The sequence below is a fragment of the Macrobrachium nipponense genome, chromosome 4, assembly GCF_015104395.2.
Source record: "Macrobrachium nipponense isolate FS-2020 chromosome 4, ASM1510439v2, whole genome shotgun sequence".
NCBI lineage: Eukaryota > Metazoa > Arthropoda > Malacostraca > Decapoda > Palaemonidae > Macrobrachium > Macrobrachium nipponense.
The window spans coordinates 36,188,104-36,215,603 of record NC_061100.1 but is presented as its reverse complement, the minus strand read 5'-3'; positions in this window follow the sequence as shown (position 1 = coordinate 36,215,603).

Here is a 27,500-nt window from a genome sequence, read left to right as displayed (position 1 = left end):
TGGATTTTTGGATTTTGGCTGGGTGTGGCATCTTTTACAAGACTTCTTGTCTGAGTGGCTGCAAACTTGTTTACAAAACCGCCTTCCTGTCATGTCTTCCACAGTGATTCGTAGGCTCGGAATTTGGATACGCCTCCTACTTGATGCTTTGGCCTTAAGGGGTGTATCCCTTTGGTATCCTCATAGGTCATTCGTTGAAACACATTTCTGGGGTTACCTCACTATCTGGCTCTGCTTCTTGATTCGTCAAAGTCCATAGGTCTATCTTGGAAAGGGTGGAGTTCTTAAGAGTTTGGCACTTCCCTCTTTCTAACAACGGGTCATAGAATTCCTTTTTAACGTATGCCAGATGGCTCTCTCTGACCTGTCACACTAAGGGAACGCCGATTAGTCATAGGCGCTAATGAGAGTAGTTCCAATTTCTCGAAGATGCCTGGGAGATATCGTTCATCGGCCATTAATCTCCCGTCGGTCACTAATCTCTGGTAAGGACAGAGGTTTTTTGGGGGAGATGGAAACCACATGGCTTTAGGTCTAAAAGGCTTATCGTTTGGGTCGAGTCCGAGAAAACGATACCTTCGTAAATTGATTATTTTCATTCTCTTATCCCTCTTTCTTTTCTTATTATCGTACTTTCTTTCTTTAAGTTATTTATAAGTTATTGCCTTTTGGAATAACAACACTGTGCCACACTATAACAGTCTTGGCCCGCTACCTAGCTGTCTCCGACAGCGTTAACTAAGCTGAAGCAAATATTATACCTACAAAAGGACTCCTAACTTATGCTTCTTGGAAATCATACTGAAACTTTAACTTGAAAAACGTCAAAATGATTTAAACATGAGCAGATCCTTGATTAAGTAACGTTAAGGGCAACAATCAAAATTGAATGTACAGTGTTCCCCCCGTATTCGCGTTCTCCGGATTCGCGGATTTTTCTTTGGAATCTATCTAGAAATTATTCGCGGACGGACTCGCCCATTCGCGGAATTTTCCGACGAAAATAATCACTAATTAGTGTATTTTGATGTTTATTTTCATGACTAAATACATTTTTATGATACAAAAATGATTTACTAATTTTCAAATATTAATTTTGATTAATACTGTATTAGTAAGTTTAATAAGTTTAAATGATATCACATAATAAAAATAATAATTCTCTCTCTCTCTCTCTCTCTCTACTACAAAGATGTATGTTTTTTTGTATGATAAATAAATGATTTATTATTTTCAAATATTAATATTAATTTATACAGCAATAATATCAATTCATTAAAGAAAATACCATAGTGAAATAGTAAGATTTTAGCTTATAAATTTAAAAAATTATGGAAGAACGAAGGAAATCCCAGTCAGATTCTTTCTCTAACTCAAGGTACTAAAACTCAGATATACGTATCAAGTTAAGTGACCGGAGGGGGAAGGAGCCTGATTTGGGCTGCCATCACGTGGGCATGAAATTTCCACCCCCCCCCCCCCTCCCTCTCCCTCTCTCTCTCTCTCTCTGTTTTACTGAGATGAGAGATTTTTATGGTACATATATTCGTAATATGTTTATTAATATTTTCAAATAATAATAATAATAACTGTAATTACAAAAATCATATGTGAAAGTATTTTACAAATACTACGATAATCTCTCTCTCTCTCTCTCTCTTAAAGCGATGTATGAATATAAATTCATTAAAGAAAATACTAAAGTGAATTAGCAAGATTTTAGTTTATAAATAAAAAGAATTACGTAAGAAGAATGAAAGAAAATGCTCATTACTACCCCGCATCTCTCTCTCAGAATTCCAGTAGCAAGCCGAGTTGGCTGGGGTCCAACAACTGTGCTGCCATATCTTACGATAATGTAAACTCTCTCTCTCTCTCTCTCTCTCTTTTACTGAGATGAGAGAATTTCTATGGTACATGTGTATGTTTAATTAATATTTTTTGCATAAATAATAATAATAGTAATATAACTATATTCAAAATTCATATGTGATAGTATTTTAAAGAAGTACAATAATCTATCCACTTCACTCTTTTAAATAAGGACAACCCTCTCTCTCTCTCTCTCTCTCTCTCTCTCTCTCTCTCTCTCTCTCTCTCTCTCTGCTATTGGCTGTTTATATATTTCTAATGGTAAAATGTTTAAGATTACTTTAAAATGATATTAATAATAATACCAATTCAATGGTATATTTGATGTAGGATATTACTTTAAATAGACATTTGGTATTTGTGACTTCACATTTCCATTGTAAAAAGAAAATGGATGTCTCAAATAGTAACAGTATGAAAGAAAACGTGCATGACTGAATACTTATGGGGGGACTGAATTATTTTCACATACATAACTAAGTCATTCAGTACGTACATAGTATGTATTTATGTATAAACATAAAATGTAAGATTTACTTTAAAAATTGTATTAATAATATTTCAAAGATTAATATGAACCATAATAGGATATTTTATGTATATTTGATTTTGAAGAGGTGGTCGTTAAGCGGATACTTTGGTATTTGCTGTTTAGGATAGGGGTTTATGAGCATTTTTAGAGGGGGTTTTTGAAACATTCGCGGATTTTAACTATTCGCGGGGGGGTCTGGTACACATCCCCCGCGAATATGGGGGGACCACTGTAAACATGAATAAATTCTTGAGCAAGTAACATTCAGAGAAACATAAAAAAAAACTGAATATGAATATGAACAAATACTTGATTAAGTAATTAAAGGAATCATCAAAGTGAATTCAAATATGAGTAAATCACGTAAAGAAGACATGAAAACCCTTTGAAAAAAAAAAAAAAAATGCAAACATAAATAAATCACCAAAACAAGAAAACTGAAAGTTATACATACATAAGCCCTTAACCCTCTTACGCCGATTGGACGTATTAAACGTCGAGTCAAAATGTCTCCCGTATGCCGATTGGACGTATCATACGTCGGCTCAAAAAAGTTTTTTTAAAAATTCGCGGAAAAATACTTATAGGCCTACCAGCCGAAAACTTTTGTATCACGCGCCTTGGGGGATGCTGGGAGTTCACGGATCAAGGCGTTGTTTTGTTTACAATTGCTACGCAGGCGCGCAAGCGCGAATTTCTTTCTTATCGCACTAAAAAGTATCAGTGACACATCTCGGAAATTATTTCGTCACTTTGACATAATTATTGCACCATTTTAAATTATCCTTTACATGAAGTATTATATATGAAAATGTGCGCAATTTCATGCACATACAACTAAAAAATACTCATGATTGTAGCTTTTATCAATTTTGAAATATTTTCATATAAATAACGATAAGTGCAAAAATTTCAACCTCGGTCAACTTTGACTCTACAGAAATGGTCGAGAAACAAAGCAATTGTAAGCTAAAATTCTTATATTATAGTAATATTCAATCATTTGCCTTCATTTTGCAACAAATTGGACGTCTCTAGCACAATATTTCGATTTATGGTGAATTTATGAAAAAACTTTTTCCTTACGTTCGTGCGATAAACTCTTCCGATACATTTTTTCGTGCGATTGTCCTAATGTTTTGCACCCTTTTCAATTTGCCGTTACATAAAGTTTTATATATGGAAATGTGCGCAATTTCATGCACAATACAACAAAAAAAAACCATGGTTGTAGCTTTTATCAGTTTTGAAATATTTTTATATAAATAACGTTAAGTGCAAAAATTTCACTTTCGGTCAGCTTTGACTCTACCGAAATGGTCGAAAAAAGAAAACGCAATTGGTAAGCTAAAACTCTTATATTCTAGTAATATTCAATCATTTACCTTCATTTTGCAACGACTTGGAAGTCTCTAGCACAATATTTCGATTTATGGTGAATTTATGAAAAAAAAAAATTACGTTCGCGCGGTAACTCTTCCGAAAAAATCAGAATTTTTTTGTGCGATTGTCGAAATGTTTGCACCATTTAAATAGCTGTTACATAAAGTTTTATATATGAAAATGTGCGCAATTTCATGTAGAATACAACTAAAAAATGATTGAAGGTTGTAGCTTTTCTCTTTTTTCGAAATATTTGCATATAAATCACGATAAATAGAAAAAAAACCACGTTCGGTCAAATTTGACTCTACCGAAATAGTTGAAAAACGCAATTGTAAGCTAAAACTCTTACGGCCTAGTAATATTCCGTCATTTTTCTTCATTTTGAAACAAATTTGAAGTCTCTAAAAACAATATTGTGATTTATGGTGAATTTTTGAAAAATATATTTTCCTTCACTCCGCGCACCGATTCGCGGCCGCAAGTCTCCGAAATACGGTACATGGCATTATCCTAATATTTGCTCCTTTTCATATTAGCCTTTTTATAGAGTTTCATATATCGAAATGTGCGCAAATTCATGAAGAATACAATAAAAAATAATTGAAGGTTGTAGCTTTTTCCATCTTTGAAATATGTGCATATGAAAAAATATATATATTAAAATTTCGACATTCGGTCAAATTTAACTCGTCCGAAATGGTCGAAACGAATCTGCAATTCTAATCTAAAACTCTTACAGTATCGTAATATTCAATCATTTGTCTTAATTTTGAAACAAATTGGAAGTCTCTAGAACATTATTTAGAATTACGGTGAATTTTTGAAAAAAAAATTTTATTTTTTTGCGTCCGCGCGTTACGAATTCGTACATCATTTTGTGATAATATTTTTCCGGTGTTGCTTTTATTGTTTTACAATGTATATATCAAAATGATCGCAATTTAGTGTACAATACAACGCAAAAATAAGTAACTGGTTAGCTTTGACCGTTTCTGCACAGTGTGATTTGAATACAATTATGTATGAATTTTTTTTTTTCGCTACCATATATCGCATTATTTACATATGATAATAATATTATTTTGTCAATTCTGATGGTTGCATTCTAAACTTCAGGCAATGACAAAAAAAGGAGCCAAAAATGAACTCTTAATCTTCAAACGTACGCGCGCTGTAATTTTTTGAAAAAATTATTTTTTCCACACTTCCGCGCTCACTATCCAAACCAGGCCCGGCATACGGGAGACGTTTTGATTTTTAGGGCTCCGGCGTAAGAGGGTTAAGTCACATAAGTTATATAAATGCATGGTAGAAGCAAAAAATAATGGTAACTATCCAAGTTTACAGTATATGATTGGTTCAGTCCTCTGTCCTACTCTATCTAGGTGGATATCGTCTTTCTTTATGGAAAAAAATAAATTTCGTTCTTTGTTGACGACACTTGATGGCTTCTTGTTTGCTGCGACCTGTTACTTGGAGACAAGTCCTTGGAGAAAATATCCTTGTGTGTATGTATGCAATAATCAAGTGTGTCCTTGACTTCCTATTGAGATTGTGTATTGTGTTTATGCAAAATTTCATTGGACATTCTTACTGTAATTCTGAGTAACCTTGTACATTAAACTATATAACTTCACTGCTTCATACTAAAACAAAATTGGCAACTCGGTTAAAGGAACTGGTTAGTGGTTAATACTTGTAGGTTTCTTCTACTGTGACAACAATTAGTTAGTTTTCACCAATCAATATCTTTTTAGTAAGTTTTCATCAATCAACATCTAACATCTAAAGGACTTGAACAAATTAAGTGTATTAATTACCCCTTCAAGTCAAAATTAATTTGAAGTTAGTGCACATAACTCCAAAATTTTGCTACAAACCGACTAATTAAAGTAAGAATTGCAGCAATAAAAGATTATTCCTAAGTCGACCGATGAAGGTAAACTTAGCAATAACGAAATCAAATAAATACATGGGAATAATAGGATAAATTAATGGGTTTGTTCTTCTGTTTCACTGAAAAGTGACTCTTCTATTTCTTAAGTTATATCTAGTTCCTTCTTCTGGAATTTCTTCTGACGTCTCTGTCATGTCGGATTCTTCAACTTCTTTGGTTCTCTTGACCTTGTCCTTGTTTATCCAAAATTCTTCTTCTTCTAATGATTCAGCATATGTGGAAGGCATTTGGTTATTCATTTTCTTAACCTTTATCTTAATCTCTTGTACGTCTACGACCTTGTATGGTCCTGTGAATTTTGTGGCTAACTTATAATTACTAATACCATTTCTTACTTCCTTCTTAATATAGACTTCATCCCCTTTCTTGTAGTCTACAGGCCTTAATCCTTCTTGATGCTTCTCTATCATATTCTGCTGGGCTTCTTCTAGATTCTTGTGCAATTGCTTGTGGATTACATTAAAATTTCCGATTCTTATCTTCATGATATCTTCAGAGTAATTAGGCTGTAGTATTGGCTGATTCAGCCATGCATAAGGTAATCTGGGTTCATAGCCCATCAAAGCTTTTATGGGAGTTGCACGAGTACTCGTATGATGCCTTGCATTTAATGATAATTGGACTAAAGGTAAATTGACGTCCCAGTCAGGATCCTGTCCCACTGTGTGACGCAATACGTCTAAAACCTTCCTGTTATTCCTTTCTACCAAGCCATTACTAGCTGGGTGATATGGCTGTATCACTACCTTTTCTACCTTAAAGGCGTTACAAATTTCTTGAACTAATGAGTTGTTGAACTCGGTCCCGTTATCAGAGATAATGAGCTGTGAGGCAGAATATCTGCAAAATATCTTATCGAAGAGAGTGGTCGCACAATCCTTGGCACTTTTACTAGTTAGTGGTACCAACTCTGTATATCTCGTGAGCGCATCGATACATACCAGTATATACTTATTCCCTTTACTCGTGGTATGAAGATTTGTGATAAGATCAATAGATACTCTTTCGAAAGGAGTCTGTGGGATAGGATATTTCCCTAGTGGTACTTCCTTGTCTGTTCTTCCCTTGTAGCTGTTGCATGTATTGCAGCTCTTCACATAATTACTAACATCTTTGTGAATTCCCTTCCAATGGAAAGTTCCTTGGATTAATCTAATTGTCTCATCCCTTCCTGGGTGAGCTCTCATGTCAACGTCGTGCATTAGCTCAATGACCTTGTTTCTTAAACTCTTAGGTACTAACCTTTTGTGCAGCACACCTAGAAATTGACCGAATGGATCACATTCGTGACACATCCAAATTAATACGCCATCTATGTCTGTTAGTGCATCTGTGGGACATCCAACCTTCCTACCTAGTTCAGTTAATTCTTTTTGGCTGTGTTTTCTTTCGTTTCTAACGCATTTGAACAGTTCCCTTATATCTTCATCTCTTTCTTGTTCTTTTATGAAATTTTGCCGGGAAAGCTCCTCTGTATAATGCATGGTGAGTACATTTATGTCGTTGCACATTGTTTCATTCTTTTCTTCTTCTTGACTTATCATATTTATACTATCACCTTGTGACACATATCTTGATAATGCATCCGCTACTTTATTCGTCTTCCCAGGGACATATTTCACCTCTATATCATAATCTTGGGCTGTCATGAACCAACGGGCTCTTCGTCCAGAAAAATTAGGGTTCTTCAGTATTTCTACTGCGGCTGAATTATCCGTGAACACGGTTATCTTGTAACCAAAAATGATATATCTGAAATGCTTTAAAGCGTCTATTATAGCTAGAGACTCGAGGTCTGTTACTGAGTAGTTCACTTCTGAGGGCTTTAATTTCCTACTGTAATAAGCTATGGCATTATACTTATTATCTTGTTTCTGCATTAAACATGCTCCTATACCAATGTAGCTTGTGTCCATGGCTAAAAAGAATTCTTTGCCAAAGTCTGGGAAGCTAAGTACTGGGGGGTGTGTTAATCTTTCTTTCAATTCATCAAATGCTTCTTGCTGCTCGTCTGTCCATGTAAATGACACATGTTCCTTTAAAAGTTCAGTTAGTGGAGCGGATATGACTGCAAAGTTCCTTATGAACTTGCGGTAAAAACCTGCTAAACCTAAGAATGACTTTACGTCCTTCTTGCACTGAGGTGTAGGATAATCCTTAATTGACTTTATCTTTGCGTCGTTTACTTCTATGCCCTTTTCACTTAGTGTATGCCCAAGGTAGTCTATTTTCCTTTTAAGGAAGTTACACTACTTCAGTTTAAGCTTCAGGTTGGCTTTTCCTAATCTCTTTAGGACTTCTCTGACTAAGTCTGTATGTTCCTCTATAGTGTCTGTTGCTATTACCAAATCATCTATGTAACAGTGTACATCCTTGCCTAGTAAATCGCCCAAAATTTTATCCATTAATATTACAAAAATTACCGGGCTTGACTTTAGACCAAAGGGCATTCTTACATACTGGTATCTGCCGTTACTAGTGGAATAAGCTGTCAAAGGTTTACTTTCTTCGTCTAGAGGGATTTGCAAGAATCCCTGCAATAAATCTATAAGTGGTGAAGTACTTCTTGGACCCTATAGTGGCAATAAGATCTCGCACTGACGGCATTGGATAAGGATCATTTTCAGTAATTTGGTTCAATTTTCTGAAATCCACTACTATTCTATAAGTTTTGTCCCCTTTAGGAACTAGCAAAAGTGGAAAAGACCATGGGGATTTAGATGGTTCTATTATTCCTTGCCTATTCATTCTTTGTACTTCTCTTTCAATGATCTCCTTCTGGGAATGTGCTACTCTGTAGGCTGGTCTGTAAATTGGCTTTGCGTTTGATGGAATGTCTATCTTGTGCGTTATTTCGTGTGTATTTCCCAAGGTGTCGCCGTCTAGAGTGACTATATCCTTATATTCGCACAGTAAGTCTATGAATTCTTCTCTAACATGGTTTTCCTTAATGTTCTTTAAATGAGATCCTATCTTAGCTCTTCTCAGTTTTATGTCCTGAGCATAATTTTCATTTCCTTTACGGATTGCGGCTACCGTTTCCCCTTCTACAACTCGGATAGGTATGGAGTATACTTCTGCTAGGCCTATCTCTGTACCTGGTGTTAACTTAACCTTTCCTCCTCTGTTATTCGTAATCTGTAACGCTATTTTGCCCTGTCTGACTTCATGTAAACTAGAAGAATAATGTATTCCGTTTACTTGTGACTTTTCAGTAAGCGTGAGAATTTCCTTCCCTTCAAAAATTGGATTTACTGTACATTCTACCCACGTACTTTCCCCTGGTTTAAGTCTTAATTCCCTCTCTAACTTTAAATAAGTGCATTGATTTGATTCTAAGAGGTTAATGATCTGTTGTGAACTCGTGATGCATTCTGGATATCTTCCCTCGGTCTTATCCTTCTTTAAAATACCCTTTACTGTGGGATTCTCTTGAGTCTGGGTTCTTTTAATTGACTTGCATATTGGTATTCTAGAAATCTCACGACCATTTTTAATCACTAGTTGTTCTCTAGGGGCATCAATGCTTATCCCTTGTCTAGCCATAGTTGGATAACCTATCGGCAAATGAGCAAACGCTAATTGTATATCTCTGGCTACCAGAACCTTTTCTCTTAGAGCAATTCTTCTTAGCCTAATTGGAAAATCTAACTGCCCAATTACGTGGATATCATTACCCTGGACGTCTGTGATTCTACAATCTACCGCTGGGTTCAAACTTGAGTGAGAAAAATACAACCGATACACCTTTTCTGACATTATATTCTTAGGACTACCTGTATCAAAGAATGTAACAATAGGTTTCTCTAAACTGACATGCACGGGAAATAATGGTCTATAATTATATTCATTCCCTACATCAACTTTGCTAACCTGTGTAGCTTGGCTTAGCCTTGACATTCAGGACGTTCTCTCTGTTATAGAGGAAGATCCATTGTACCAGTAAGCAGAAAATTTCCCATTGCGTCGTCTGACATTGGCTGAACTGATTGATACCCTATACTTGCTGTTTGATTAGCATATGTATTTGGAGCTGAATCTCTATTTCCTCTAACTGGGGGAGATTGACTATTGTTTCTACTTCTGCCTCTCGGCTGAGGTCTACCTCTAGGAGTTGAAACAAATTTATTCCTGCACTCTCGAGCACTATGTCCTGTTTTCTTATGGAAAGGACAGAAGGCCATCCCTCGGCAGTCACTGGCATAATGTCCTCTCTTCTGACAGTTATAACACATGACTGTCGAAAATCCTCAATGAGAAGTTTTACCTGGCATCTTATTCTGATTTCTAGATGGTGTCCTAGATCTATTTGGACCCCTTTCCTTTTGTCCTATAGCGACTAAAGGTCTGTATATAGGATTCCCTTCAGGTCTTCTACCTAGGATTTTTGTTTCCTCCTCTTCAATCTCTGCTACATCGTCGGATGTCTCCCACTTATGAGTCATCCTTGCAATAACTTCCGTTGGCAGGCTTCCAATCATTATTGCTAGTCTAAATATTTTTTTAACATGACTCATTAGCATTTTTTGCTTGCCTCCTTCTACCTCTATCCAACCAGTGGATTCCATGAAGTTACCCCATTCATTCATATTGTTATACAACTGAGAGCTAAACTCTTGATAACGTCTTTCGTTTAACTTAAATTGACGCACTATCCTTGCCAGGCTAGTAACTGGATCTCTTTCACTGTGGAATAAACCTTCCTAAAATACCGTTTCAGTTCTTCCCAATTCTTAAGATCGCGGTAAGTCTCGGAGTGGACATATCGTTCCAAGTCTCCTCCGGCTTCCAAATCAAGATAACTCTTGGCTTCAATAAGCTTTTCCCTATCTGTCCCCGTTATGCTGTCTAGGCGTGTCTCCACCTGCTCTATCCAGTTCTCTAAGTTACAAGCTAACTGACCATCCTTTCTTCCGCAAAATTTAGCTATGTGATTAATTACATGTCCCTTATGTGTTCCCATTACTGCTGCGCTTGAATTCGCGGACTCTGCACCTTCAGGCATGGTTAATTTCCTTGTTTGACTTCTCGTGAGCACAAGCGTTCTTACATTCTGATAAGGAGTCGGTCTCCCTTTGACCATTGACTCATTAATGGAGATTTTCTTAAGTACTGAGTATCATTAAAAGTATCAAAGTTATGACAGTAATATCCCGAAAAGAAAATAATGATAATAACAATAAATTATTTTTACTTAAATATTCGATCACCAAAAAAGAATAAAGGAATTTTCCCCAGAAATATTCTCAAAGTCTTACGTTACCGGTAAGCGATTCTTAAACAACAACAAAAACCCTCTTAACTGTACTGGTAAAACGATACTGAAACTGACCGTAAAGTGAACACTAGCGAGAAACCTCCCGTGAATTACTCTCGTTATCCTAAACAAACAAAATAAAAACAAGTAAACGTTCACTCGACGTAACAAGTAAAAAGCAAATACTAAAACAAAAAATCAAAGTATAAGAAATCACAAAACAACCAAAATCACACACAAAAAAAACAAACATAAAATGACACAATCAAAATTCAAATTAAAATTTAGTTATCGGTTAGTAAATACAAATGTTCAGGAAAAGGTCTTAGTAGTTGATTAGTTATAATTAGTAAAATGAAGAAATATCGTAGTTTCATTGCCAAAAAAAGTTCAGAGTGAAAATCTTTTAATCTTGAAATACCAACTGGGTATCTTAAAATTGTCTAACTGAAATGCTATTCGCATAATTTACTTTTAATAAAGTTTAATGTTATGTAAGTGTGGGGACATTTATTTGGACTTATCTTGCGTCGCCTTCGGCACCCGGGTTTACGTCTGATAGCTTGCCTTCGCCTACCAGCGCGTTGAATGATGCGTTGTTACGTCTGCGGGAAGGGGGACCTCTCTCTCTCTCTCTCTCTTCTTTCGATTGCGTTGACTGATGCGTTATCGGGATTGTGTTTTCTTTCCTCTTGGTATTTTCTTCACGCTTTCAATCTCTTCTTCGTCTTCTACTGGAAGTTCTTTCACTGTTCTTCGGAGTGGAGTTTTTCTTCGCGAAGAAGTGTGGGTGGCTTTTTTTTTTGTGAGGGACGCTTTTATTGTTACGACTCGGTAACTGTCCTTGTATTTGGGAAGCACTGGTAACTGTCTTTGGGGGAGAACTTTCTATTTCGAGTGGCGTGAATGGATTGAAATCTCTTATGCCGACACTAAACTTTTGATTCCATTTCGCGGACGCTGTTTTTAACTGTTCGTATCACATCGCTGATCTCCATTTCTTTGCTGTCTTTCTCTTCCTATCCTACCACTCGACACCAATTAAACTGTGGTGGTACTTACTCTTTGCACACAGCTCTAAGGAAATGTGCGCCGACTTGGAGGATATACTTTGGAGAATTAGACTTCTTACCTTGCTGAAAGCTCTTGATCTGGAATTAGCTAAAGCGGTTATAATTTGGAAGAGAAATGAAAATTGATGTGACCTTATATCTTTATTCTTTGCTCGGGGTTCTATAAAAGTTTCCACCTTCTGGGCTCTTGGACTGATAAAGCTTAATTCTTTGAAATGCACTTGTTGCAATTACGAGTCTATAGGCACGAGGGAATTTTACTGAGTATTGATTGTCACTTATCACTGTCTATTGATTGATTGGCGCACCACACTTTTGCACTTTCCCTCACTTCAGTTTGTCTTCTCTGTTTTACGGCCAAGCCGCTGCAGTTCTCCCCTCGGCTCCCCTCTTCTGTTTCTCTTCTCCTTTCTTTTCTGCTCTCCCCTCTTCTCTCTCTGTCTGGCCTTTTTATTAGGATGACATCTTCTTAGCACTGCCTTTGGATTTTTGGATTTTGGCTGGGTGTGGCATCTTCTACAAGACTTCTTGTCTGAGTGGCTGCAAACTTGTATACAAAACCGCCTTCCTGTCATGTCTTCCACAGTGATTCGTAGGCTCGGAATTTGGATACGCCTCCTGCTTGATGCTTTGGCCTTTGGGGGTGTATCCCTTTGGTATCCTCATAGGTCATTCGTTGAAACACATTTCTGGGGTGACCTCGCTATCTGGCTATGCTTCTTGATTTGTTGAAGTACATAGGTCTATCTTGGAAAGGGTGGAGCTCTAAAGAGTTTGGCACTTCCCTCTTTCTAACAACGGGTCATAGAATTCCTTTTTAACGTATGCCAGATGGCTCTCTCTGACCGGTCACACGAAGGGAACGTCGATTAGTCATAGGCGCTAATGAGAGTAGTTCCAATTTCTCGAAGATGCCTGGGAGATATCGTTCATCGGCCATTAATCTCCCGTCGGTCACTAATCTCTGGTACGGACAGAGGTTTTTTGGGGGAGATGGAAACCACATGGCTTTAGGTCTAAAAGCCTTATCGTTTGGGTCGAGTCCGAGAAAACGATACCTTCGTAAATTGATTATTTTCATTCTCTTATTCCTCTTTCTTTTCTTATTATCCGTGCTTTCTTTCTTTCTTTCTTTAAGTTCTTTATAAGTTATTGCCTTTTGGAATAACAACACTGTGCCAACACTATAACATATAATATATATATATATATAGATATATATATATATATATATAATAATATATATATATATATATATATATATATATATATATGTATCTATATATGTATTATATACATATATATATATCTATATATATATACATATATATATAATATAATATATATTATATTATATATATATAATTATAATTTTAATATAATTTAACATATATATATATATATATATTTAATACATATTATAGATCATATATAATATGAATTTTAATTCACATCGAACCGTGATCCATTTATATATCATTTCAAGCTTTTTACAACAAATGTCCTTTAATATCTAAATTCACTTACCTCCCAAATGATATATTTTATTTTCATATATGTACCGAAGGGGAATTTTTTAATTGATAATAATTTCGTCCCCCCATGGGATCGAACCACCGTCCAAGTGGACGGGGACGAAATCAGGACAGTCAGTGACGCTATCCAATCAGCCAACAGAGACGCTATAAGTTCATATCGATTCTGACTTTAACAAATCACCCTCGATCTGAGTGCTTTCGTAATTAGAATTGATATGAAACCCCGTCTACCATGTTGGCCAATTCGAGCGTTTGACAGCACGTAGCCTTTTGTTATGAATAATTATCACATCGAACCGTGATCCATTTATATATCAATTCAAGCTACAAATGTCCTTTAATATCTAAATTCACTTTAAACCTCCCAAATGATATATTTCATATATGTACCGAAGGGGAATTTTTTAATTGATAATAATTGCGTCCCCCCATGGGATCGAACCACCGTCCAAGTGGACGGGGACGAAATCAGGACAGTCAGTGACGCTATCCAATCAGCCAACAGAGACGCTATAAGTTCATATCGATTCTGACTTTACAAATCACCCTCGATCTGAGTGCCTTCGTAATTAGAATTGATACTGAAACCCCGTATACCATGTTGGCCAATTCGAGCGTTTGACAGCACGTAGCCTTTTGTTATGAATAATTATCACATCGAACCGTGATCCATTTATATATCAATTCAAGCTACAAATGTCCTTTAATATCTAAATTCACTTTACCTCCCAAATGATATATTTTCAAGGTCTACGTGCTGTCAAACGCTCGAATTGGCCAACATGGTAGACGGGGTTTCATATCAATTCTAATTACGAAAGCACTCAGATCGAGGGTGATTTGTAAAGTCAGAATCGATATGAACTTATAGCGTCTCTGTTGGCTGATTGGATAGCGTCACTGACTGTCCTGATTTCGTCCCCGTCCACTTGGACGGTGGTTCGATCCCATGGGGGGACGAAATTATTATCAATTAAAAAATTCCCCTTCGGTACATATATGAAAATATATCATTTGGGAGGTAAAGTGAATTTAGATATTAACCCTCTTACGCCGGAGCCCTAAAAATCAAAACCTCTCCCGTATGCCGGGCCTGGTTTGGAGTGAGCGCGGAAGTGGAAAAATAATTTTTTCAAAAAATTACAGCGCGCGTACTTTTGAAGATTAAGAGTTCATTTTTGGCTCCTTTTTTTGTCATTGCCTGAAGTTTAGAATGCAACCATCAGAAATGAAAAATAATATCATTATCATATGTAAATAATGCGATATATGGTAGCGAAAAAAAAAAAATTCATACATAATTGTATTCAAATCACGCTGTGCAGAAAACGGTCAAAGCTAACCAGTTACTTTTTTTTGCGTATTGTACACTAAATTGCAATCATTTTGATATATAATACATTGTAAAACAATAAAAGCAACACCGGAAAAAATATTATCACAAAATGATGTACGAATTCGTAACGGAGCGGACGTAAAAAAATGTTATTTTCAAAAATTCACCGTAATTCTAATAATGTTCTAGAGACTTCCAATTTGTTTCAAAATTAAGACAAATGATTGAATATTACGATACTGTAAGAGTTTTAGATTAGAATTGCAGATTTCGACTATTTCGGACGAGTTAAATTTGACCGAATGTCGAAATTTTAATATATATATTTTTTTTATATGGACATATTTCGAAGATGAAAAAGCTACAACCTTCAATTATTTTTTATTGTATTCTTCATGAACTTGCGCACATTTTGATATATGAAACTCTATAAAAGGCTAATATGAAAAGGAGCAAATATTAGGATAATGCCATGTACGTATTTCGGAGACTTGCGGCCGCGAATCGGCGCGCGGAGTGAAGGTAAATATATTTTTCAAAAATTCACCATAAATCACAATATTGTTTTAGAGACTTCAAATTTGTTTCAAAATGAAGAAAAATGACAGAATATTACTAGGCCGTAAGAGTTTTAGCTTACAATTGCGTTTTTCAACTATTTCGGTAGAGTCAAATTTGACCGAACGTGGTTTTTTTTCTATTTTTTATCGTGATTTATATGCAAATATTTCGAAAAAAAGAGAAAAAGCTACAACCTTCAATCATTTTTAGTTGTATTCTACATGAAATTACGCACATTTTCATATATAAAAACTTTATGTAACCGCTAATTTTAAATGGTGCAAACATTTCGACAATCGCACAAAAAAATTCTGATTTTTTTCGGAAGTTACCGCGCGAACGTAATGTTTTTTTTTTTGGTTTTTTTTTTTCATAAATTCACCATAATAAATCGAATATTGTGCTAGAGACTTCCAAGTCGTTGCAAATGAAGGTAATGATTGAATATTACTAGAATATAAGAGTTGTAGCTTACAATTGCGTTTTTCGACCATTTCGGTAGAGTCAAAGTGACGAAAAAGTTGAAATTTTTGCACTTAACGTTATTTATATGAAAATATTTCAAAACTGATAAAAGCTACAACCATGGGTTGTTTTTTGTTGTATTGTGCAGGAAATTGCGCACATTTCCCTATATAAAACTTTATGTAACGGCAAATTTAAAAGGGTTGGTTAAACAAATCTTAGGACAATTCGCACGAAAAAATTTATCGGAAGAGTTATCGCACGAACGTAAGGAAAAAGTTTTTTTCATAAATTCACCATAAATCGAAATATTGTGCTAGACACGTCCAATTTGTTGCAAAATGAAGGCAAATGATTGAATATTACTATAATGTAAGAGTTTTAGCTTACAATTGCGTTTCTCGACCTTTTCTGTAGAGTCAAAGTTGACGAAGGTTGAAATTTTTGCACTTATCGTTATTTATATGAAAATATTTCAAAACTGATAAAAGCTACAATCATGAGTATTTTTTAGTTGTATTGTGCATGAAATTGCGCACATTTTCATATATAATACTTCATGTAAAGGATAATTTAAAATGGTGCAATAATTATGTCAAAGTGACGAAATAATTTCCGAGATGTGTCACTGATACTTTTTAGTGCGATAAGAAAGAAATTCGCGCTTGCGCGCCGCTGCGTAGGCGATTGTTCAAACGCAAAACAATGCCTTGATCCGTGAACCTCCAGCATCCCCCAAGGCGCGTGATACAAAAGTTTTCGGCTGGTAGGCCTATAAGTATTTTTCCGCGAATTTTTAAAAAAACTTTTTTGAGCCGACGTATGATACGTCCAATCGGCATACGGGAGACATTTTGACTCGACGTTTGATACGTCCAATCGTCGTAAGAGGGTTTTTAAAGGACATTTGTAGCTTGAATTGATATATAAATGGATCACGGACAAACGGCAGATAACGTACGTACGTACGTACACTCAACTTTACGAAAACACATAAAAAATTTAAGGAAAACTATAAAACTAAAATTTACGAAACACCTTATCAAAACTGTAACACTTAAGGGGGCCGGCCAGCTAATGCCGTTTTTCTGGGCTCAGCTCGTGTCGCTGCGCGAAATATCCTTTAATCTATTATTTCTAGGGTAAATGTACTAACACATCCAGAGAATAAATAAAATAAAGAAAAGGTCAGTATACTGACTCGCTCACCCTCCAAGAGGGTGTCGGTATGAACACTAGGCGAGTGAGACCACTACCACGAGCCAAATACCAATAGAAATCTCCCACAACAAAAACCCTCCATGAGGAGAGCCGACCAGAGTGAGCAGCTCGTACTACTACTACTCCATCCCATGCTGCCGACTGCTGCGCCTCTAGTGGCCATCCTTTTCAGTTAGCCCCTCACGAGCAGACGTGATATTTTTCTCTCTGTGTTTTTTGTGCCCTTTTGTTGGATTTATCTATGATGGAGCGTGCAGCTATTGCAGCAGCTAAGTTAAGTACTCAGTATTTATGGTTAGTTGGTTTTTTCCGGCCCTCGGTCAGTATTTGCCGTTTTTTAGGTATAAATACGTACTCGGGGTCGGAAGCATGGCAGCATGGTTCTGCCGCGTGGTGGGTTCGTTCTCGGTCTCCCATACCTAGAACATCCCATTCTCTGTGTACGCTCTATATTTGTTATCCGTTTTTACTTAGGGTACTGTCTACTCAGGTTTGTCATGCATGCATGTCTTTTACCTTATGTAGGCTTCTTCTTTCCAGACCCTAGTCCCGGCTCTTAGTATCGGCCTCTGACTAGCTTTGAGTGGTAGACTTTCCTTCGGGTTAGTCGTACACTCCTGGATTTTTTCTCCTACTTTATTGTTTTCTTTCTTTTATTTTATTTTTTACCATGTATTTTGTTATGGTTAGGTTAGTTGGGCGTCTGGCTTAGCCTAGGTCCTGGCTCCTTGAGCCTATGCTACCGCTCATCAGTTCGGTTGCTTCCCTATAGCATCAATCTCTGATCAGTCGGTTTTGGCCCAGTGGGTCTCTATGCTACCGCTTTTCAGTTCAGTTGCTTACCGATAGCATCTCTCTGATCAGTTGTTGGTTGGTCCTAGGTTTAGTTGTCTTATTTTAGCCTTACCGTCTCGTGGTCACTACGCGATCACGAGACAGCCAGACGCCTGCCCAGTCCCCTTCCCCCCTCCTCCCGCTCTTCCATAGAGTCGGGGGAGGGTGGGGCAGTCTGCCCACGCTCGCTCCTCATACCCGAGCATGCCTCCCTCTCTCCCCCCAGGCGGAGGGGCCAGGGAGACGGGACAGACCCAGACTGGACGCGACCTCTCCGGCTTCTCGGTCCGGCCCGGTGGTGATGTGATGGGGGGTACTGGCCTTTCCCCCCATCCGTTGCTTCCTTGTCGCTCCGGTTCGCTCGAGCCTGTATGTCTCCTCGCTCTTCCCGACCTTGCTAGGTCTCCTTTCATGATCGGAGTCCTGGCATCCAGCGGGAAGTTGTTTGTCCACCCAGTAGGGTGGACCGGAACATACAGTGGGTCCCTGCTAACCGTACCGTATTGCTGAGTTACTACACTCCGCTACGCACTGGACTTGCTCCGGTTCGTTTGAGTTTTAGGTTTAAGAGTTATTAGATTAACTATAAGTTTATCTTAAGTACCTTAAACCTCTTCCCCCCTCCCCTACATGTTTTACCGGATTCTCCGGGATTATAGCCTATTCAGGCGGGGCAGGGGGGGGTTATGCTAAAATTTTTTTCCGAGCTCCGGCATGCAACGGAGTTCTTCTGTCCTTTAGCCTGTAAGTGTTATTCTTTAAGATACTCATGTGTCTTCCCACTTACAGGCCACCACTGTGAGCATCCGGGGATGCGCCGCCACACTTCAGGACCCATGTGGACACGAAGTTTGCCGTCCCATGCTCCATGCGCGACTCTGCACGAGGACATCCAGGTCTGGTACCATGAGACGTGTACCATATGTTACGATCTGGTGAGCCAGCTTTTAGAAGGGGTGAGTATTCCATCTCCGGTAGCTGCTCCGCTTCTGTTTTAGTGCTTAAGTTTTCATCATCCACTTTAACTTAAGGCATCTAAGTTTAAGTTATATTTAAGTTTTAGTTTAAGTGATTCTTAAATCTAACCTACGCCCTCTCTTCAGGCGCCGGCAGTGAAGGATACCGCACTGGCAACCCTGCGGGCCTGGGTCGGCGGTTTTGGGAAGAACGCCGCCAAGGGTATGCCTTACATCTTGGAGAAGCGGTTGGCGCTGTTAATCTTCCCCGGAGGCAAGGCGACAGGATACGTCGACCCAGTAGAGGCGGCCCCTACTATCGCCTTCATCCAACAACAGCTGGCTACCTCATTAACTGATCAAGACCATGGATATCTCCACAGACGTCGCGACTTTAGATATTAATGTAGAACCTATGGTAGGTGTAGACGATCTGTTGGTCGAGGTAAGTAGGGTGGACACCCAAGGGTCACCCTTGGGTGTGACTGTTTCTTCTACTCCTGCAACCTCTCCATCCTTCCAAGGGTTTACAGGTGATGAATTATATACTCCTCCTGACGCTTCGGTTAGACCTAAGGTCAAGGGTCAAGCAGTGAAATCCTTGTCTAAGACGTCGTCGTCGTCTAAGAAGTCGATTCGGCGTCATCCTCCTCACGTAAGTCTCCGGCTGCGAATCCCGGAGCAGACAAGTCCTAAAACTTCTAGCTCCGGCTCTAAGTCCTCGAGGAGTAAATCCTCCAGAGAGAGATCCTCGCCCCGGCAGAGTCACCAGTTCCGCTACCCTTGGTTCCGATTCAGAGCCACCCCTCCACTTCCGCAGCAGCTCCGGCCTTGGACTCCAATGCTGGCCTGTTGCAACAGGTGGGCGACCTGGTTGGGTCCCTAAAGAGTAGCATGGAGCAAATGATCTCTCGTCTGTCGGATAGGATTACTTCCCAGGACTCCATTATAGCCGGACTGAGAGAAGTCCCTCTAGCCTCTCCTTCACTTTCCAATACGAGTGGAACTCAGCTTCCTCCGTATGACTCGCTACCTCCGTTCTCGATGAACAATCCATGGAGAGTAGCGTCATACGCCCCCTTCCAAGACGGTCTCATTTCCATACCGGAATTCGGAACTCGAAGGATAGAGGACTTCGAGTTCTTCCCGGTAGACCTCCAGCCTCCGTTCATAGGCTACGCTAGGCTTACAGCTTCAGCCATGGTTCGGGATGATAGGGTGCCTAAGGAGACAGTCCTCTATTCACGAGACCAGGCTCAGAGAGAATGGCTCAGAATGTTTAGAGGACATGGATTGTTCCAATAAACAGGATACAACCTTTCAAGAGTCCCTTTACCATTTTCACAATGGATGAGAGTACCCCGCTCCCGGTTCCTGACAAAGATCGCGAGGTTCTACCATCCCAGCGGCCCCCCAGAAGGGGGACCCCATGCCTCAATTAAAGGAAGCAGATCCCACATCTCCGTTGCTCCCCTCAGCCGGAGGAGAATTGTGGGAGGACTTGCCAAACACCTTCTCAGCTGGCAAACTCAAACCGGACTGTGCTATGGAGCAGTTTGGTGAAAAGCTACCCAGGCTCCCAGATAGCCTTATTCAGGCTGAATTTGACGCAAAATCGCGACTAGCCCAGATCAATTAACTCTATGGCTATGTCCGAGGTAGCAACCATAGCTTATGGCTCAGAACCGCTTTTTAAGCTCATGACCAAAGCACTGACTCAAACGGTACAGTCGGATATGTTTGAGTTTGCCACTGCTAGAACGAGTTGTCGGAAGCATGTCCTACAAGAGGCAACCATTCGACATGAACCGAATAGGTTGCTCTCGTCTAACATCTGGGGAGGCAGATCTCTTCCCAGAAGCTATGGTGAAGGAAGTTCAGTCAGAGGCTACGAGGCTGAACCAGAGCCTTAAGGACCGTTGGGGCCTTACAGCTAAGAGGAGACAAGACCTAACACCTAAAGGTAAGGGTCGGGGGAAACCTAGGCGCTTCCATCCTTACCAGAAGAAGCAGTCACGCTTCCTCAGCAAGTTCCAGCGGTGCCCTTAGTGCAAACAGCCCGACCTTCCACCTCTAAGGCTCAATCACAGCCAATTATGTGATATCCCCTCAACCTCAGCCCTCCACCTCTTACGCCATCTCTCCAGCTTACAATCAAGCCTTCGAGAGTCAAGCTTCACAGAAGTATGACCGCTCGGGTAAGGAGGCAGAGGTAAGCGTTCCTTTCGTGGGAGAGGATCGGGAGGCCCCTTTAACAGGGGAAAGCACTTCAGAGGAGGCCGAGGCGGTTACCAGAACCAATGAAGAACTTCAGGTAGGAGGGAGGCTGTTCCACTTTCGCCACCGGTGGAACTTCAGCGAATGGGCTCAGAGCATAGTGTCAAAAGGCCTGGGTTGGAGCTGGTTGACGACCCACCTCCATCCAGACCTTTCCGTCAACTTCCTTCCAAGGAATTGTCAGAGTACGCAGAGGACCTCCTTCAGAAAGGAGCTATAGTGAAGAGTCAAGAGATTAAAATTTCAAGGTCGCTTGTTCAGCGTGCCAAAGAAAGGCTCACAAAAAAGAAGAGTAATCTTAGACTTGTCCCGCTTAAACTTAGCCATCCGCTGCGACAAGTTCAAGATGCTCACGATCTCACAGGTGCGGACCCTACTTCCCCGTGGGGCCGTCACCACCTCTATCGATCTTACAGACGCCTACTATCATATCCCTATTGCAAGACACTTCCGTCCATATCTGGGTTTCAGATAGGAGACCAGACATTCTCCTTCAAGGTAGTTCCCTTCGGACTCAACGTGGCACCCAGGGTGATCACGAAACTAGCGGAAGTGGTAGTGCAACAACTCAGATCACAAGGGATTATGGTAGTAGCGTATCTCGACGATTGGTTGATCTGGGCGCCAACAGTCGAGGAATGCAACAGAGCCACACTGAAAGTGATTCAGTTCCTGGAATATCTAGGCTTCAAGATAAACAGGACCAAGTCAAGACTCACTCCAGAGTCAGACCTTTCAGTGTCGGGCATTCAATGGAATCTATCCTCCCAATCACTCTGTCGATTCCATCAACCAAAAGGAAAGAAATAGCGAAGTCAGTCAAGCAATTTCTAAGTCACAAACTGGCGTCAAGGAGAGCTCAGGAGAGGATCCTGGGTTCTCTCCAGTTTGCATCAGTGACAAACGTCTTAATGAAAGCCAAACTGAAAGACCTAACCAGAATCTGGCGCTCACGAGCAAATAAAGTCAGGTCCAGGGACAAACTATCCTCAGTCCCTCTGATTCTAAAGAATCGACTTCAGCCGTGGGCGAAAGTCAAGAATTTGTCAGTGTCAGTACCCTTCAGTTCCCTCCACCAGGGATTACCATCCACACAGACGCGTCCTTAAGCGGGGTTTGGGGAGGGTATTCCCAGGTCCAAAAGGTTCAAGGAACTTGGTCACCTCAGTTCAGTCAGTTCCATACTAAAACGTACTGGAGGCAATGGCAGTGTTCTTGACTCTAAAAAGGTTGCGCCCACCAAAGTACTCCCACATAAAGCTAGTTCTGGACAGCGCAGTGGTAGTACATTGTATAAACAGAGGAGGCTCCAAGTCACGTCATCTAAATCATGTGATGGTAGCCATCTTCTCCCTGGCAGACAAGTTCAGTTGGCATCTCTCCTCCACTCACATAGCTGGAGTGAGAAACGTCATAGCAGACGCGTTATCCCGATCAGTGCCCCTAGAGTCGGAATGGTCTCTGGACAACAGTTCGTTCCAATGGATCCTTCAAAGAGTCCCAGGGCTACAGGTGGATCTCTTCGCATCCCAAGCGAATCACAAGCTCCCCTGTTTACGTAGCCCCCAACCTGGACCCTCTGGCCTATGCCACGGACGCCCTGGCTCTGGACTGGAACAACTGGAAGAAGATTTATGTCTTTCCTCCAGTGAATCTTCTTATGAAAAGTGTTAAAGCAAACTCAGGACGTTCAAGGGTCAAGTGGCTCTAGTAGCCCCAGACTGGCCGAAGAGCAATTGGTATCCCCTAATTCTGGAGCTGGGCCTTCGTCCTCTTCGGATCCCCAATCCCAGGCTCTCCCAGTCAGTACAAACGAAGACTGTGTTCGCTTCCTCAGGGATTCTCAAAACCCTAACTTTATGGATTTCATGAAGTTTGCGGCAAAAAAGAGATGCGAATATTGACCCTCAGAATATTCTCTTCTTGGAATCCGATAAAAGGGATTCAACTTTGAGACAGTATGATGCTGCTGTCAAAAAGTTAGCAATCTTCCTGAGAGAATCTGATATTAGAATCATGACAGTTAATTCAGCTATATCCTTTTTTCAGATCCTTATTTGAAAAAGGTTTAGCAGCTAGCACGATTACGACAAACAAGTCAGCCTTGAAAAAGATATTTCAATTTGGGTTCAACATAGACTTGACGGATTCCTACTTCTCGTCTATTCCTAAGGCATGTGCTAGACTTAGAACCTTCTGTAAGGCCTACGTCAGTTTCATGGTTCTTAAACGATGTTCTAAAACTGGCTTCAGAAACCGATAATGACACATGCTCGTTTATAATGCTCTTAAGGAAAACCCTGTTTTTATTAAGCTTAGCTTTCAGGAGCAAGAATTTCAGAACTGTCGGCTTATCCAGAGATCCGGATCATATTCAATTCCTTCCCACAGGGGAAGTACTACTTTCTCCGGAACGTAGCTTTTTAGCAAAGAATGAAGATCCTTTGATGAGGTGGGAACCTTGGAAGGTACTACCCCTTCCACAAGATGTATCTCTTTGCTCAGTTACAACCTTACGAGCCTTTCTGTCCAGGACCTCCTCATCCTCATCGGGTCCCCTCTTTAGGAGGGAAAAAGGTGGAACTTTATCCATTAAAGGCATCAGGCAACAAATCCTGTACTTTATTAAGCAAGCCAATCCTGACTCTTTCCCGAAAGCACATGATGTCAGGGCAGTAGCCACCTCAATTAATTATTTCCAACACATGAACTTCGATGAGTTGAAAAAGTATACCGGATGGAAATCGCCGACAGTGTTCAAACGCCATTACCTTAAGTCCTTGGAAGCTCTGAAATTTTCAGCAGTAGCAGCGGGAAACATAGTTTCCCCTGATTCTAGTTAATTTGTAGTAGAAGATTCAGTCCTCCTTTCTACCTGCTTCACCCAACAGTTCGTCTATTCCTACCGTGTTCATTTACATTCACCTGGTGTCTTAGCTGCTTTGATGATGATGTAGTGGGTGCCCCTTATTTTTTGCTAGGGACACTCACAGATGATTATGGATTTTGATCTCATGGATGTTACCCCCTTATTTTTATGCTAGGGGATACATCTCAATTATGATGGTTACGGGTTTTGTATATTAAGTCATATGCATTCCTTACATATCATTGTTGTTTAATTTGTTCATTTTTAATTGCTGTTATATATTTTGATACATGCCTTTACACAGATACTATTTTGTTACATGTAAGCCAATTTACCTCTGTACATATGTAATTACCTTATGATAAGAAACATGTTTAGAATTAAGGGTAATTTAAGCATATTTCTATTTTGTATCACTGTGTATTTGTATCTTTTTAGCAATTATACTCTTTTTTATATTTTACTTTATTTTTTTTATTTGAGACCTATTCTATTTATTTTTATTTCTTTTGTTACAATCTTGTGCTATTTCTCTGGTACGATTTCGCGCAGCGACACGAGCTGAGCCCAGAAAAGGGATTTTGACGTAAGGAAAAATCTATTTCTGGGCGATTGGCTCGTGTCGCCAGCGAAATCCACCCTACCCATCCCTTCGCCCAAGATTGTCTGCTAACTTCAGGATGGCCACTAGAGGCGCAGCAGTCGGCAGCATGGGATGGAGTAGTAGTAGTACGAGCTGCTCACTCTGTGGGTCGGCTCTCCTCAAGGAGGGTTTTTGTTGTGGGAGATTTCTATTGGTATTTGGCTCGTGGTAGTGGTCTCACTCGCCTAGTGTTCATACCGACACCCTCTTGGAGGGTGAGCGAGTCAGTTATACTGACCTTTTTCTTTATTTTATTTATTCTCTGGTATGTGTTAGTACATTTACCCTAGAAATAATAGATTAAAGGATATTTCGCTGGCGACACGAGCCAATCGCCCAGAAATAGATTTTTCCTTACGTCAAAATCCCTTTTTAACGACAGGACTTTGACATTCATACCACTTAATAAGGTGACTTGGGACATCTCCAAACCGCATATGATTTTCGCCTCTGACCTTCGGTTTTGTGACGCCAGGGCAATTTATCCCGAAAATAACCATTTTTAAAATTCTATCTCCTCCCTTGATATTTAATATTAGGACCTGGGATTACTACCATATATAGACCTGATGTCGACCTCCAATCAAATGGAGAGTTTTTTTTTTCTAAAAGTAATTTTTGCTAGATATGAATTTTTCAATATGGTAAAAAATAAACACTATAAATCACAAGAAAAAAAAAAATTATAAAAAAAAAAGACGAAACAAAAATTGGAAAAAAGGGCTCTATTTGATTGTTCTATAATGTCTTTCTGAGTTATATACCAAATTCCAATGTTATAGCTTTAAAACTAAGTGAGGAGATAGATTTTGAAGGTCAATAAGTATAGTTTTGAGATACGGCTGTTCAAAGTTTTCCTTCGTATTTCTATAAAGACAACGTTAATAAATAATGATTATTATGAATGTATATTTCTTTTTTGTGTATTAATAAACCAAAACTATTTTATTTATCATAATTTAATCATAAATGATGATCCCTTTGCTCATATATCGTAGTCTGGGGCACTGCTTGAGGCAAGATGGGGCACTCCTTCCTACGTAACCCCCTCTCTCCCCTCACTACTAACTGCTGTTATTACAGCGAATTTTCTTCTGTATGTTAGCGAGATGTTTTCCTTGTATTTTCCTCTTTGGCATGATGACATTCTTGCCGAAACAATGATAAACAAACGTAAATGCAAGAGAATGTCAAAGGTGAAACTCGAAGGTGTACTCTCTTTTTTACAAGACAATTTCAATAAATCATGATTATTATGAATTACATATTCCATTTTGGTATTAAAAAACCAAAAACTATGTTATTTATCATAAATGAAGATCTCTTTGCTCAAGATCGTAGCCTTGGGCACAGTGTGACGTGTGCTGTCAGGCAAGAAGGGGGCGTTAACTAGACAACCCTCCCCTCTCTCTTCACTAACTACGGCGTATATTATAATATTCTGTAATAATACTAGAGCGATTTTTCTTCGTCTTTATGTTAGCGAGATGTTTTCCTTGTCTTTTCCTCATTGGCATGATGAACTTCTTGCCAAAACATACATAAACATACGTAAAAGCAAGCGAATGTCACGAGGTGAAACTCGAACGTGTAATCTACTTGACGTCTATGGTCCAACTGATTCATGATTGAACCAGATACTCGCTTCAGACGCTTCTGCGAGCCACGGAATCTCTACAGATGCCATTTCTCACAATTTCTTTGCCAATAATTATCAAAATTTACGATAACAGAAGAAATATTGCATTTTCTTGTACGGATGAATGTTTTAGGCTTATTGAGTTATGTTTACTAATTACCCTGTAACTACGAAAGTAAGAGGAATTTTGACAAAATATTTCGTATACGTATTCTCAATTGCCATATGAAGCTCCATGAATTTTTTCATGACTTTGCATTTTTCGCCCTATACCACCATTATAAGGGTTCCGGCCGGCCCCCTTAACTTACAAAAATCTAGAAATTACGTAAAAAATTTTTTTTTTTTTTTTTTAACTTTTTTCTTACTTTTACGTAGGCTTTTTTTTTTTTTTTTTTTTTTTTTTGTTTTTTTTTTTTTTTTTTTTAAATACAATATTTCAACTTCATTACCGCTTTCAACGTTCTGTTTTTCATCACTTGGTTCTTCCTTTTTGCTTTCAACTTTCTGTTTTTTATCACCTGGTTCTTCCTTTTTGCTTACTCCTGCTAATGCTGAAGGCCTCTTTAAAAAATAACGATCCAAGGAAGATTGCTTCTGCCTACTTTTCACAATGTTCCTGAAATGACTCAGGCAAACGTCATCGAACTGCGCAAACATACGACCTGTGTGAGCCTTTTTGGGGTGTCTTTTTTCGATAAACGATTGCACTTTATGAAAAGCACCTAGAATATCCTTAATTTCTGTCGTTGTCATAGGCTCCTCCTCCTCTTCCTCGCCGCTGCTAGAGAACTCCTCTTGAACGACGTTAAGTTGCATGGCCTCCAACTCCTTCAGGTCATCCGTCGTAAGCTCCTCTTGGTGCTCCTCGAGAAGGTCGTTGATGTCGTCCTCGTCGACGACCAGCCCCATAGACTTGCCGAGTGCAACGATCTCGTCAAGATCTGGTTCCAAAACAGTTTCGGGATCGTCAACTGTTTCTGACTCTGCAGCACCAGCTTCGCCCACGTCAAATCCCTCGAAGTCTCTGGCGGATAAGGCATCAGGCCAGAGTTTCCTCCACGAGGAATTCAAGGTTCGCCTC